Source organism: Triticum urartu, chromosome 2A (assembly GCF_056163025.1).
Source record: "Triticum urartu cultivar PI428250 chromosome 2A, HENAU_Tu73, whole genome shotgun sequence".
Taxonomy (NCBI): Eukaryota; Viridiplantae; Streptophyta; class Magnoliopsida; order Poales; family Poaceae; genus Triticum; species Triticum urartu.
In genome coordinates this window covers 600,466,275-600,478,723 of record NC_141874.1, presented here as the reverse complement: position 1 = coordinate 600,478,723, position 12,449 = coordinate 600,466,275, and the positions used below count along the sequence as shown (strand labels likewise).

At 46.4% G+C, this 12,449-nt stretch overlaps 1 non-coding gene across 1 annotated transcript; it reads left to right on the top strand.

Annotated features, from left to right (window-relative positions):
- Window positions 1-8,930: 8,930 nt before the first annotated feature.
- TRNAA-UGC (transfer RNA alanine (anticodon UGC)) lies at window positions 8,931-9,003 on the top strand. Its single transcript has one exon. It is a non-coding gene; the product is annotated as a tRNA-Ala (tRNA).
- The last annotated feature ends 3,446 nt before the right edge of the window (window positions 9,004-12,449 follow it).

The following is a 12,449-nucleotide window of genomic DNA, read 5'->3' as shown; positions in this document are numbered from 1 at the left end:
ATGTATATATATGCCTGGAGACCTTCAAGTTAGTGGATAAGAGCATCTTCAACAGCAACCTGCAAATTTTCTCCCCGCATCCATTGGATAGGGGGGTCAGTCTGCAGACAAAGATGTGGGAGGACGACATCCAATGCTAGCTAGATATATTTCGAGCTTTTTTCAACAAATCAGATGAATTTCATGCAAACATGACCGGATTTCGTACAAACATGGCGGATTTCATCACATTTAGAACAAAAAGAAGACCCGCCCCTAAACCTATCCTACGGCGGCGGCGCCCGGCATCCTAGCCTGTGTCGTCCTCTATCCGCTGTCTCCACGAGCACCGGTGATCAGACTGATGAAGTGAAGGTGCGGTCTCTGACGAGGAAGAGTAGAACACGGGACACGGACTGGCCCACATGGGACACAAGGCGCCGCCGCCTCCCGTGGCCTACTCATCTCCGAGGAGTCCGCGACCTGTCCGTCGCTAGTGGACATGAGGTCCACGGTGGAAATGGTGGCGCCGGCGTTGTCTTCGTCCCACCGGGCCGGCTGATGGTTCGTCGGCGACGCGTAGGAGGCGCGGCAGGCGTTGTTCTCCTCCACGATCCCTTGCAGCTACGCCTCTACAGCAGTCGCGTCCTGGTGAGCGGTGGCTTGAACGTGGACGGCATCGTAGATGGCACGCTGCTCCGCCAAGAAATTGGGGTTCGCCGCGGCCATGACCGCCACTGCCTCCTCGCCCGCCGTATATCTGGCCCTTCGCCAGCCGGTGCTGCTCGAGGAGGAACAAATTGCACTATTCTTCCTCCTGCGCCTACTGGAACGCCGATAGAGGCACCGGTGCAGGCTACACCTCCGCCATGGCGGTGTTGAACTGCGCTTGCGCCTGCTCCATGGTGAAACCGACATGCACAAGAGGCGCGGGAGCCGGGGTGGAGTCGTCGAAGCCCGTCTCCATCGTGGTATCGTCCTCGTAGTCGGAGACCACGGGCGAGCTGGCCGGCAAGCCGGCCTCGACCCGCCTGGCACCGCGGCTATGCCAAGCGGCGGCAAGGGCGGCCATGGTGTGCTTCATCTCCGGCAACAGACTGTCGCACAGTGCTTTTCTGCTGGCAGTCATGGCGAATGCAGTGCAAGGAGGAAGGATGTGGAGGGGCTTGTGTTGTGGTGTGGAGTTATAGCCGGGCGTGGCCGGCTTTATATAGCGAATTCCGGCGAAACGAGTCGTCCGGGTGTGTTAATGCGCAGTGCCGGAGTGGGTTTCTTGGCCGGCGAGCCTTCTTAATGGCGGCGGACAGACAAACAGCGGCATTAAATGGGCGTGGTAGATATTCGTCTAGTCCCGTCCAGTAACGCGTCTCCGGCATTGAACAAGCGTGGACACCGGAGACGCATCGCAGACGGCGCCCTCAGCCGGCGCGCCGCTTCAATGGCAGAGGCAGTGAGAGGTCGCATCCGCCCTGAGCCATCTTCGACAATGTTGAGCGGCGCGCCCTACAGCGGCATGAATACGGGCAGCTGGCGCCGGTCGGGAGCACGTGCGGGGCGAGAAGGGGTTTTTGGTGGGTCAGGACAGTCAGAAGCAGTCTTGGGATCGGTTCCGTATTCCCATAAATCTCCCCCACATTTGTCTTCAGATTACGGGAGAAATCACGTCCGGATCGCTCTGCGGACCGATACAAGTCGGTGTTGGATGGCTTCCACGGTTCAGACTGTTGCGGGAGGTTTACGGGTCCATCTTAAAAATGCCCTAAGTGTCTGAAATTTTGTTGTTGGATGTCCTTGGTCTATTCTTTTTTGAGCTTTTTTAGGATGCTCACTTTTATCTTTTAAGAGCATCTCTAACCGATTCCTTACAATTTAGAGGAGGAAACCACCGAGCATGTTTAGGGGAGGATAATTTAAGGCTTAAAGGGTCGCCCAATAGGTCCCCTTAACTCCTTAAAAAAATTGCTTAAGCCTTTTAGCCTTGCCACATGCATTTCAAACAATTACAGAGTGTTTCATCAATCATCCGAATGATTCAAATTCAGCATGCACAACAACAAAAAAACCATGAACATGCATATAGTTGCACAGATCGAGAATTCAAATTGAAACATGCATATAGTTCATCCAAAAGGCATTGATTAAATTTGATCAAAAATCACCACGACATAGCATGTCTCATGTCACGGATCGAGCCTAACCAAAGGCATGTAACACGAACTCAAACATCATCATCACCAAAGAAATCATAACCACCTCCAAATCCACCACCATCTGCGCGCCCACCACCACTTGCAAGGGCAAGGGCAGGGCTCACCGAACAGGGCCGGCGTTGGCCGACGTGGCCCTGCGCATGGCACATGAGGAACCCGAGTGGCTTTTCCGCGAGTGCCAGACGGCGGCCGGGCAGAGGGTTGTCCCGCCCGGTGCCCTTCTGTTGCCGGAAGGACCACTCCGCCGCCGCCGACGTAGGTGCGGCTGCCATCCCGATTAGGCATACGAGGTGACATCAGCTACAAATTAGTTTTTTTTTGAACGGCCGAAGTATCATTCAGTTTATCTAAATTATATCAAACTTTATGTCCGGTTGCATGTATTTTGTCGTGTTTGCATGATATTTATCTATCTGGCTTAAAAAATGTGGGCAGTGGTCTAGCCAAGCATTGGTGTCGGACAAATACTATGCCGTTTTAGAGACGACGTTGGAGATGCCCTATAAATCCACAAAACAAAGCAAATGAGGTAAATACATCCGTGGTGCTTCAACTTGTCATGAATGTTCAGTTTAGTGCCTGAACTTGAAAAATATGTCGAATTGGTTCTAAAACTTGACACGAATGTGCAAATACGGTGGTAATCATCACCCGTAGACGTAAAGTGTGTCCAGGTGGCACCATATATGGCTGATGTGGCACAGACATGGCGTGGGTCCACTTATAACTAACAAACATAATTACTTGAATAGTAAACGTCTCTATGACTAGTGGACCCCCCTGTCAGTACCTTAGCAAAAATGAAATGCAAAATGCACGTGACAGGAATCGAAACAGGAAGCACGAAGCTTGTACACCGATCGCGCTAGCCACCACACCGACCAAGTTTCATGTTAAATTCGGACCCTTAGACAGCAAATATATTGTGCCAGAAACTCCTGTGTCCTGAAATGGACTGCAGCCAGTGGCCCATATTGCACACGTTTTTTTTTAATGTAAAAGGTACGTAAATAATAATCATAATAATAATAGTAAGATTCAACTATTCATGTGTTATAAGAAAGTACCTCACGCCACACAAATATCCATGTGCACACAAGGTAAATATATAGAGGTATACCGTATAAAATAAAATAAATTATTAAAAAAATATTCCTGTAATATTTAGAAATATTAACTTATTATTTAGAAAATAATTATTATTCATAAAATGTATTTTAAATGTTAATATATATGAAAACAATTAAACACTCATGGATTATTTTTAAAATAGTATTTTTGGAATAATAAGTTAATGTTTCTAAAAATTACAGGAACATTTTTAAGTAAGATATTTTATTACATACCTCTATATCTTTATTTTGTATGCAAAGGGATATTTGTGTAGCATAAAGTAATTATTAGTAACACATGTATATTCAAATCTAGCTTTTATTATTATGATTATTATTGACATACTTTTTACATTAAAAAACAATGTACGGAAAATGGGCCACAGGCTGCAACCCATTTATGTATACATGAGTTTTCGGTTCAAATACATTAAGGTTGAGGGGCTGACAATACCTTGAAAACATATTAGGTGGAATGGTGAGCGCAAGTATTTCCCAAGCGTAAGGTCGCAGGTTCGATGCCCGTACAATATGTTTTTATGTTAATTTTCTTACTAATTACTTAATAACAGGCGGGCCCACTTGTCATAGAATAGTACTCTAGTAATTCTGTTTTGTAGCTACAAGTGGGCCTCACGCTATGTCAATGCCACGTCAGCCATACGATGCCCCGTCGACGCGCTTTACGTCTATGAACAGGATTAACATTGTATTTGCACGTTCATGTCAAGTTTTAGAACCAGTTCGGTGTATTTTTCAAGCTTAGACACTAAAGTAAACATCGGCTACAAGTTCAAGTACCATCGGTGTATTTACATCAAAGCAAATCAGTCCATGCATGCACCGACTGGAGCGGAGGTGCCGACGATCGCGCGGCCGGAAAGCAAGCTGGGCCGGAGTCAAGTCAAGTCATGGCGACACTGGTGGCGCTCCCTGGCGTTGCTGCTTGGGATGGAGTGGGAAATGGAGAAGAAAGCTGGATCCGGATCTTCGCTCCATTCGCAGGAATCTGCTCTGCTCGTTCCTACGTAGTTCCTACCTCAGTCGTTGATGTCAGGTGGTAGGTCACAAGGATTTTGTTGGGGCTAGGATGCTTCGTTGCTTTGATTTGGTTTGTTATGGCAAAATCATCGCTCATTGGAGAATCATCAAGTCACTGTTTGTGCTCATTTCTAAAGTAGAGTGACGCGTGGCCTGTCCCACTGTATGACGCCACAGGGCCCTGGCCCTTTTCTTCAGGGCTGCGGGTTAGTTTGGTTGGTGTCCTCAACATCATGCCTGGTAAATTTTGCTGCCTGGCACGCGCCTGAGAAACTGGAAAATATTGCCTGGTCAGGCAAGTATATCGAAACCCTATTTGGTTCACGACCTGGCCTGCCGAGCGCTTAAAAGTCAATCCGGTCTTTGAAACAGCGATTTGATTCCTTTCCTATGCCTCGGTCCTTGAGCCCTATAATTAATAAGCCCAAGCTGCTCCTTCAGACAAGCCCAGGCGTCCGAATTCACTTGCCTGGCTAAGGCTAACAAACTTGCCTCGTTTGGGGGCCAGGCTAATTGCGTTGTCAGATTTTGTGGCCAGGCTGGCTCTCTCAAATATCCCTTTGCATATCCCTTCAGATTTTGCGTTGTCAGATTTTGTGACAAGGATGGGTCGAACAACTGAAAACCAAGCCGAATCCTATTCGGTGCCTTATGCGCCACTTAATTTTACATTTCAATTTTTTTAGCAACAATTTTACATTTCATAGGCGCTGCATGAAGGTGTTCAGGATGGGCCGCCCATCTAAGGGTTGTAGTGGGAGAAGCTGGTCCCGGTTTTGGGAAGCTTCCTAGCCAAATTTTTTTCTTTTTTGTTATTTTCTGGACCTTTTTTTTTGCTTTTTCTTTCTTTTTATATTTTTCCTTTTCCTTTTTATTTTTATTTCTTATCTTCTATTTTAATTATTTTAATTTATAAATGCACGACCATTTTCCAAAATAGATGAGATTTTCTCAAAATTTATGAAGTTTTGAAAAAAAATTGAAGAATTTTTTTAAAAATTGATGAACTTTTCTCAAAGTTGATGAACTTTTTTTCAAAATTGATGAACTTTTTTTTTCTTTTACTTCCTTTTGAATTGTGAACTTTTCCAAATTTTGTGAATGATTTTTTAATGGTCTACGATTGACCAATTAACCCCGACTGGTCAACCGCGACTATAGAACCAAGGAAACCAGAGCTTTTTTTAGGCAAGGGAAAACTGGACCTGCTCCATCAAGCGCTGGTCTCTATAATGGACAGGCCCACGAGGGGTGCGCATGACGGCATGAGTACCGGTTCCCCTGCCTGGCGCTTAAGGTGCCAAGAAGGAGGACTCGGAAACCAAGCTTAATAGGACGGGCCTATATATATTCGCTTGTGCAATGTCCTATAGGACGGATCGAGGGGCTTGAGAGCAACACGTACATTTCACAAAGGCCCACATCATGTTCTTATTCGACACATAACCGAGTGACGAGTACATGGTCTTTCACTACGAAAGGTAACATGTTCTATCCGCCTTTTGTGCACCATCGGCTTGCCTCCCACCCTCCTAGAGCCACCACCACTGCCATGCTACCCCTCCCCGGACTTCCCTCTATACCCGGCCCGCCAACTCTAGTTTCGCTCGGCCTGCACCCCGCCCCAGCACCTATCAAACCTCCACCCCGCCTCCTGCTGGGATGCCTGCCACGACCTCGAGCTTGATTCAACTGACACGCTGAAAATTTCAGGCTCCTACAAAAAAGCAAAACCATGGAATATAAGATAGTTCCGCGCTCTAGCAATTATCATACCTACAATACAAAGTAAAACAAATGTGAGAGACTAACTAATTTTGATTATAGTTGGCCAATTAAAATGTTAGCGCCATGTGGGAATAAGTTGGTCGACACCGCATCTTAACACTTTTGCAACACGTTAAGTCACAAGGCAGTACGATCCGAAATTATCTACAAGAAATCAAGTCGGATGCGTTAAGTCAAAGGCAGTACACAATCAAAAATAATCCAGAAGAAATCAAGTGGGATGTAAACAGAAGCTGATGGAAACCATACTTTGACCTTCAGCTAACAGAGAAGTTCATATTACTGAGAAATCTCTAATTACCATCAAAGTCTATGTACAACCCCAAACTAGGAAATCGTCAATTTTAAAATCTAGCTTCCAAAACCAGACTAGAAACAACCCTTGACTGGTTTGAGACTGGTTTTGACTGGTCCACATCCAGTCAGCCGCCACATTCTGGGCGCATTCATGTTTTGGCCAAATCTTGACCCAAAAGGGCTCTGAATTTGAATTCTCCTTCTATTTGTTTGCTCGTCAAAACTTGTTAAACTTTTCCATAATGAATGCAATGATAGCATGGATTTTTGGGGTTTTTTAACTTGTTGGACACATTCATAGTTTGGCCAAATTTTGACCCAAAATGGGTATTAATTTGAATTTCCCTTCTATATTTTTGGTCTGTTCAGCAAAACTTGTCGAAACTTTCCCAGATTGAACGTAAGAGTAGTGTGGATTTTTTAGAATATTTTCAAAAAATTCTGGGCACATTCATTTTTTGGCCAAATTTTGACCCAAAATGGCTCTGAGTTTGAATTTTCCTTCTACTTTTTTTGCTCGTCTAAACTTGTTAAACCTTCCCAGAATGAATGCAATGGTAGTGTGGACTTTTGAGATTTTTTTTCAAAATGGCCGGCGGAGCGGGCACTAGCACCCACCGCTACCCTTGCGGAGCAGCGGCTGGCGGGGGAAAGGGAAGGCGGGGCGGCAAGGAATACGCTGCCATCGTGGAGCTGCGCGTGGGCAGGAGGAGCCACCTCTGGTGTCCGCGTTGCGCCGACGCGAGAGCAGCGACGGAGTAGACCCGAAGCTGCCCCTGTGTCCACCTTGGACCACTCCAGCGCAATGCGTAGGGCTAACTCCTTGCCACGGTCGGAATCAGAGCGGTTGCTTGAGCTCGACATCTCGCTTGAGTCGTCGAATTCGATCCAAATCGATGAAATCAGAGGGGAGAAAAGAAGGATGAAGCAAGAGAGGAGAGTGAAGTGAGTTAGGGTTCTGGCTTGGGGTTTTTTATGCGGACGGAGTGGGTCGGTGGTGGGCCAGGATGACGTGGCGGATGTGCCCGGGCCGCCCCATATTCTCCCTATATTTGGGATGCATATGAGGGGCACCGGACAGGCCGGGCATTTGAGGGCGATTTGAGGCGTTTGGGTGGGTCATTTTTTTACCGGTTCTCTTGACCTGGCGTTTGAGATCAATTTGAGGCGCTCGGTTGTAGATGTTCTAACCTTCCGATGCAACTTTTGTAAGGCACATAATTTCTCCTCTAATTTCTTCCACTACCTTTTCCTCTAGCGAAGTATGGGGCATGATACTCACAACTCACAAGTGATAAAAAGAAACATCATGACAGCAAAATCTCAACTAAAAAGGGCCCTTCCTCATACTTTGGAGTACAAAAAAAAACAATGGCCGAACTGCACATACGAAAAGAAGGACCAATAAATCAGCTCGCGCATCGACCGCTCGACCTGGCCGGCCATATGCAAAATCCAGAAAGCAAGACAGATCTGCCCACACATGCACACCGACTGACTGGAGCGGGCGCACTGACGATCACGCGGGAAGCAGGCCGGGCCGGAGCCAAGTCATGCATGGCGAGTGGGTACGTAGAGGAAAGCCTCCATCCATGCACGCGTGTTCCGCTTTGCCTCGGCCGGTGGTCGTGGGACTCGCGGCGAGCTCGCACGGTGACACCTGTGGCATTCCCCGGCGTTGCCGCTTGTGATGTAGTGGGAAGGTAGAAGAAAGCTGGATCTTCCACGGTTCGGGATCTTCGCTCCATTTGCAGGAATCTGATCCGTTCGTTCCTGCTTCAGTTGTTGATGTCAGGTGGTAGGTCACATGATTTGCTGTTGGAGCTTGGATGGTTCGTTACGGAGTATTTGATTGGCTTAGCAGATCATCTCTTTTTGACGGACGGAAGCTCGTGTGCGAATCATCGAGTCAGTCATTGTTTGTGCTTGATTTATAAAAGCAGAGCGACGCGTGTCCCGCTCTTTGTAATGTTCGAAATCACAAAGATGGGTCCGACGAAAGGAGATCAAGCTTAAGGTTAGTAGGATGGGCCCATATTGTACGTGCTCGCTTCTTGTGGCAATGTCCTATAGGCCAGACCGAAGGCCTTTAGAGCGAAGGTACACTTCACAAAGCCCACAGGACGTTCTTATTCGACACATAGGCTCTAGTGAGGACTGTCGTGTATTTTCCATAAAAAGGTAACTTGTTCTAAGAAAGGTCTGACTGGTAACATCATCATTTTCCCGCAAAAAAAGAAACAGCATCGTCGTCACTTAAAACCAAAGCAAAAAAAAAAGGTAATACCATTATCTCTATGGCAATATTTTTCTCCTTAATAGTAAGTATGTTGTTGCCTTTATTTACTGTACAAAAGCAATGCTTCTGTTTTGGTTAACTTGCATATTCTCTCTAGTTCAGAGACAACTGCAGGTACTGCATAGTCACACGCAAGAAAAAACAACGGCTACTGAATGAGAAATTTGTCTCATTACGAACTGTAATCACTTTTATCCCAACACTGGGGATGTAGCTCAAATGGTAGAGCGCCCGCTTTGCATGCGGGAGGCACGGGGTTCGATCCCCCGCATCTCCAAAATTGTTTTTTTTCCCTCTGGCTCTGAATTCCATTGTTTTCTGCCTGTCATTTTTATTCACTCAGAGAACCTCTCTTTTTTTTTGGTGCTAAGATTTTAGTGTGGTTGTAGCCTGCAATAAGAAAATCTTACGGAGAACTAAGTGCAAACGGAGTGCAGCGCAAAAAGGAAAGCTAGGTCAGAATTACCAGGCGGATTTTGGCCTTTTTTCACTTTCTCTGGATCCAACTGCCTGCCACGCAAAATCTTTGCCCGCGCCCCAAGGAGATCATGATTCTCCTGTCGTCACCCTTTGAGTGCGATGCGAACGATCGACGGGATGACCTTGCTGCACGCCTCTGCACATTTTTGAGCTGCAATGTCATCTCCCTGCAGAGCGAAATGGCCGTTGGGCACTTGTCTACTGAAAGAACAAACTTATAGTACTCCCGTGATACCGAGAACTAAGACCAGTAGTGGCTCCTATGCTTCCAAGACTCCCAAGTTCCATCGTTTTCTTCAGACAAATCCTCTGCTAATGATAGCGCTTCTGAACGCATTGACAGATCCTCTGCTTCTGCCTGTAGCCTTCTCATTCTCGCTTGACGCCATTTTTCTCTTCAGACAATCCCTGCTTCATGTCATAATTCTGGATTCTGCAACTTACGTGATCGTTCAGATAAATAAAGTTTTCGGCCAAAACAGCACTGTACGCAGGTCAGCATGTTCTCTGAATTTACACCAGCATCTTCTCCATGAGACAACGAAAAGGTCATGAATATGGCACACCACAGTTACATTACAAGGACAGACGAGCAAATGCATCATCTTACAGCCATCCATTTCTGAAGCAAGATGAAGAGTTAAAAAAGACAAGGCTCATAACAAGCTAATCATCGTGCCCATTGCTTGATCCTCACACACCAGAACTACCAACTATAAAGCCAACACGGAGGCGCCACAGATCATGCAACCGGCCGGCCGTCACTGCACGAAATCAGCGGAGTCAGCCGCCGCGGCCGTCGTCGAAGTTGAGCGAGTAGCTGAGGGCGTCGTAGTGGAAGCAGAACCTCTGCCTGCTCCACTTGCGACGCTCCGAGTGCAGCCGCCGGATGGCAGCACGGAGCCGCCAGTAGAGGCTCCGCGTGAAGCACTTGTTGCTCCTGCCTCCCGCCACCACGGTGACACCGGCGGCCTCCGCTGCAGCTACCACGGCAGCCATTCTTGGGGCAGAAAAAGGAGAGGCGGATTGAGGCTGCGCTGTTTGGGCCGAGCGCTCTGTGTCTCAGCTCCGAAGTCTGAACTCGGCCTCGCGGTTCTGCAGCAAGGGAAGTGCGACTGGTGGGCTATATACGCGTCTCGTGCAGCCCTTTTCCCTCTTGTTTTCTTCCTCTGCCATCCCGTTGTGCGATTGTGGAAGTGGAAGTGTGGAACCCTAAAAATGCTACGGATTGAATTTACGGGCTGACATGTCCCCCGTAGAGCATAGCTAGTGGAACACGGGTGCACATGACTTTATACGTGGTGTCATAGAAGCGGAGTAATGAGCAATACACCAGGGATTCGCTAACTAATCCGTTGATTTGAGCAGTTTCTACTACACTTGTTCTTTAATTGCTACTCTCTCTGTTCACAAATGAGTTGTTTTTGGAATTTTAATATGTACTACATACAGACTGAAAATGAGTGAACAAACACACTAAAATATGTCTATATACATTCAAATAGAAGAAACAAAAACATCTCACATTAGTGTACAGAGGAAGTACCTCTGATTTCATAGTAGGATGGTTTGCCCTTAGACCATCATTTCCAAATATAAGATCACTTTGAAATACATCAAAGCCATGTCGGGTACCCGAAAACCACAAGTAACTCCACTAAAATCTTGGCACATGGCACCAGGCAAGGTTACTTCCTTTTCTGCACGATGTGGTGTACTCATGGATGCCACTATCGTATGACTCGTCATCAAGATATTGATTGAAACATTGTTTTATATCCGGATTGAAAACGCTTGTGCTAAATTTTATTGGTCGGGCTCAACAACAGTGAACTTGCGTAGTCAACTTTTGAAGAAGTTGTCTACTTGTTGTGCTAATCTTGTCACGAGTACGTTTATCTCTTCTTGAACGTGTTTCTCATATTTTGTAATTGTTTGGTCGTGGTTGTTTTTAATTTTGTATATGCTTAATAATTAATAAGAGTGGGCATGTGCATCACAATGCTGCTGAGGTTGGGGTCTCAATTTAACCTCCTCTTAGGAAAAAAATATGACACGGTTAATGGACTCAATAGTTTTAGGTAATAGAGAAATTTTTGAAAGGGAATAACCCCGACTTCTACATCATTGTAATGTACACAACCAACTTTATTAAAATATGTTGAACGTTCGGAAGATTCTCCATGGGACAAGAAAATGTGAAGACAAGACCATAGCCGGTCAAAGGAAATGGTTGCATGACTTAGTCACATAACCTATTTGTGACATGCCTGTCAAACCGATTGATAAGCACCATGCTGCCATCTCCGAATGACAGCACCCAAAAGCCATATGCTCATGTACGTCCACACTAAAGTAATGACCACCTACAGATCGATGCGGCAATCTTTTAGATAACCTGCAAATAAATGGAGCAATTGATTTGTTAAGATTACATGCATTTCGACAATTAACTCCGCCTATGTTATCTCAACATAGCCGGTCTCAAGCCCGGGTAAAGAAGGAGAGTTGTGATAGGATTAGCGAGCCAATGTCAAAACTCAACCACTCTTATGGAGGTAAAATCCAAAAGAAAATCGTTGTGGCGTAATGCGCCATATCGGAACCCGAGTGTGGCGTTAAATGGGCAAGGGTCAGGACGTCACCCCCTGGTGGCGCGTCGTATTTTGATCTAGATACGGTGACAGGTGAGAAAGGATTGGGTCATCGCATCCTTAGTGGCATGCTACATCGACGCCCATGTGTAGTGAAAAATGAGTAAGGGTCTTCGCATTTAACTTGACGAGTGCAAAGGATAAGGAAGCTAGCCGAGCCTATCAGGATCTGCTTAGGTAGCTGGAACGCAGGGTTCCTGACAGGTAAGCTTCTGGAGCTAGTTCATACAACAGTGAGGAGAGGTGTTGATATCCTTTGTGTCCAAGAAACCAAATGGAGGGGCGCAAAAGATGAAGGAGGTGGAGGATACCGGCTTCAAGCTATGGGTACATATGGGGACGACTGCAAACAGAAATGGAGTAGACATCTTGATCAACAAGAGTCTAGAGTATGGAGTGGTAGACGTCAAGAGGCGTGGGGTCTAGATTATCTTTGTCAAGCGGGTAGTTGGGAATTTAGTTCTCAATGTTATCAGTGCGTATGCCCCACAAGTAGGACACAATGAGAACACCAAGAGGGAGTTCTGGGAAGGCATAGAGGACATGGTTAGGAGTGTACCTATTGGCGAGAAGCTCTTCATAGGACGAG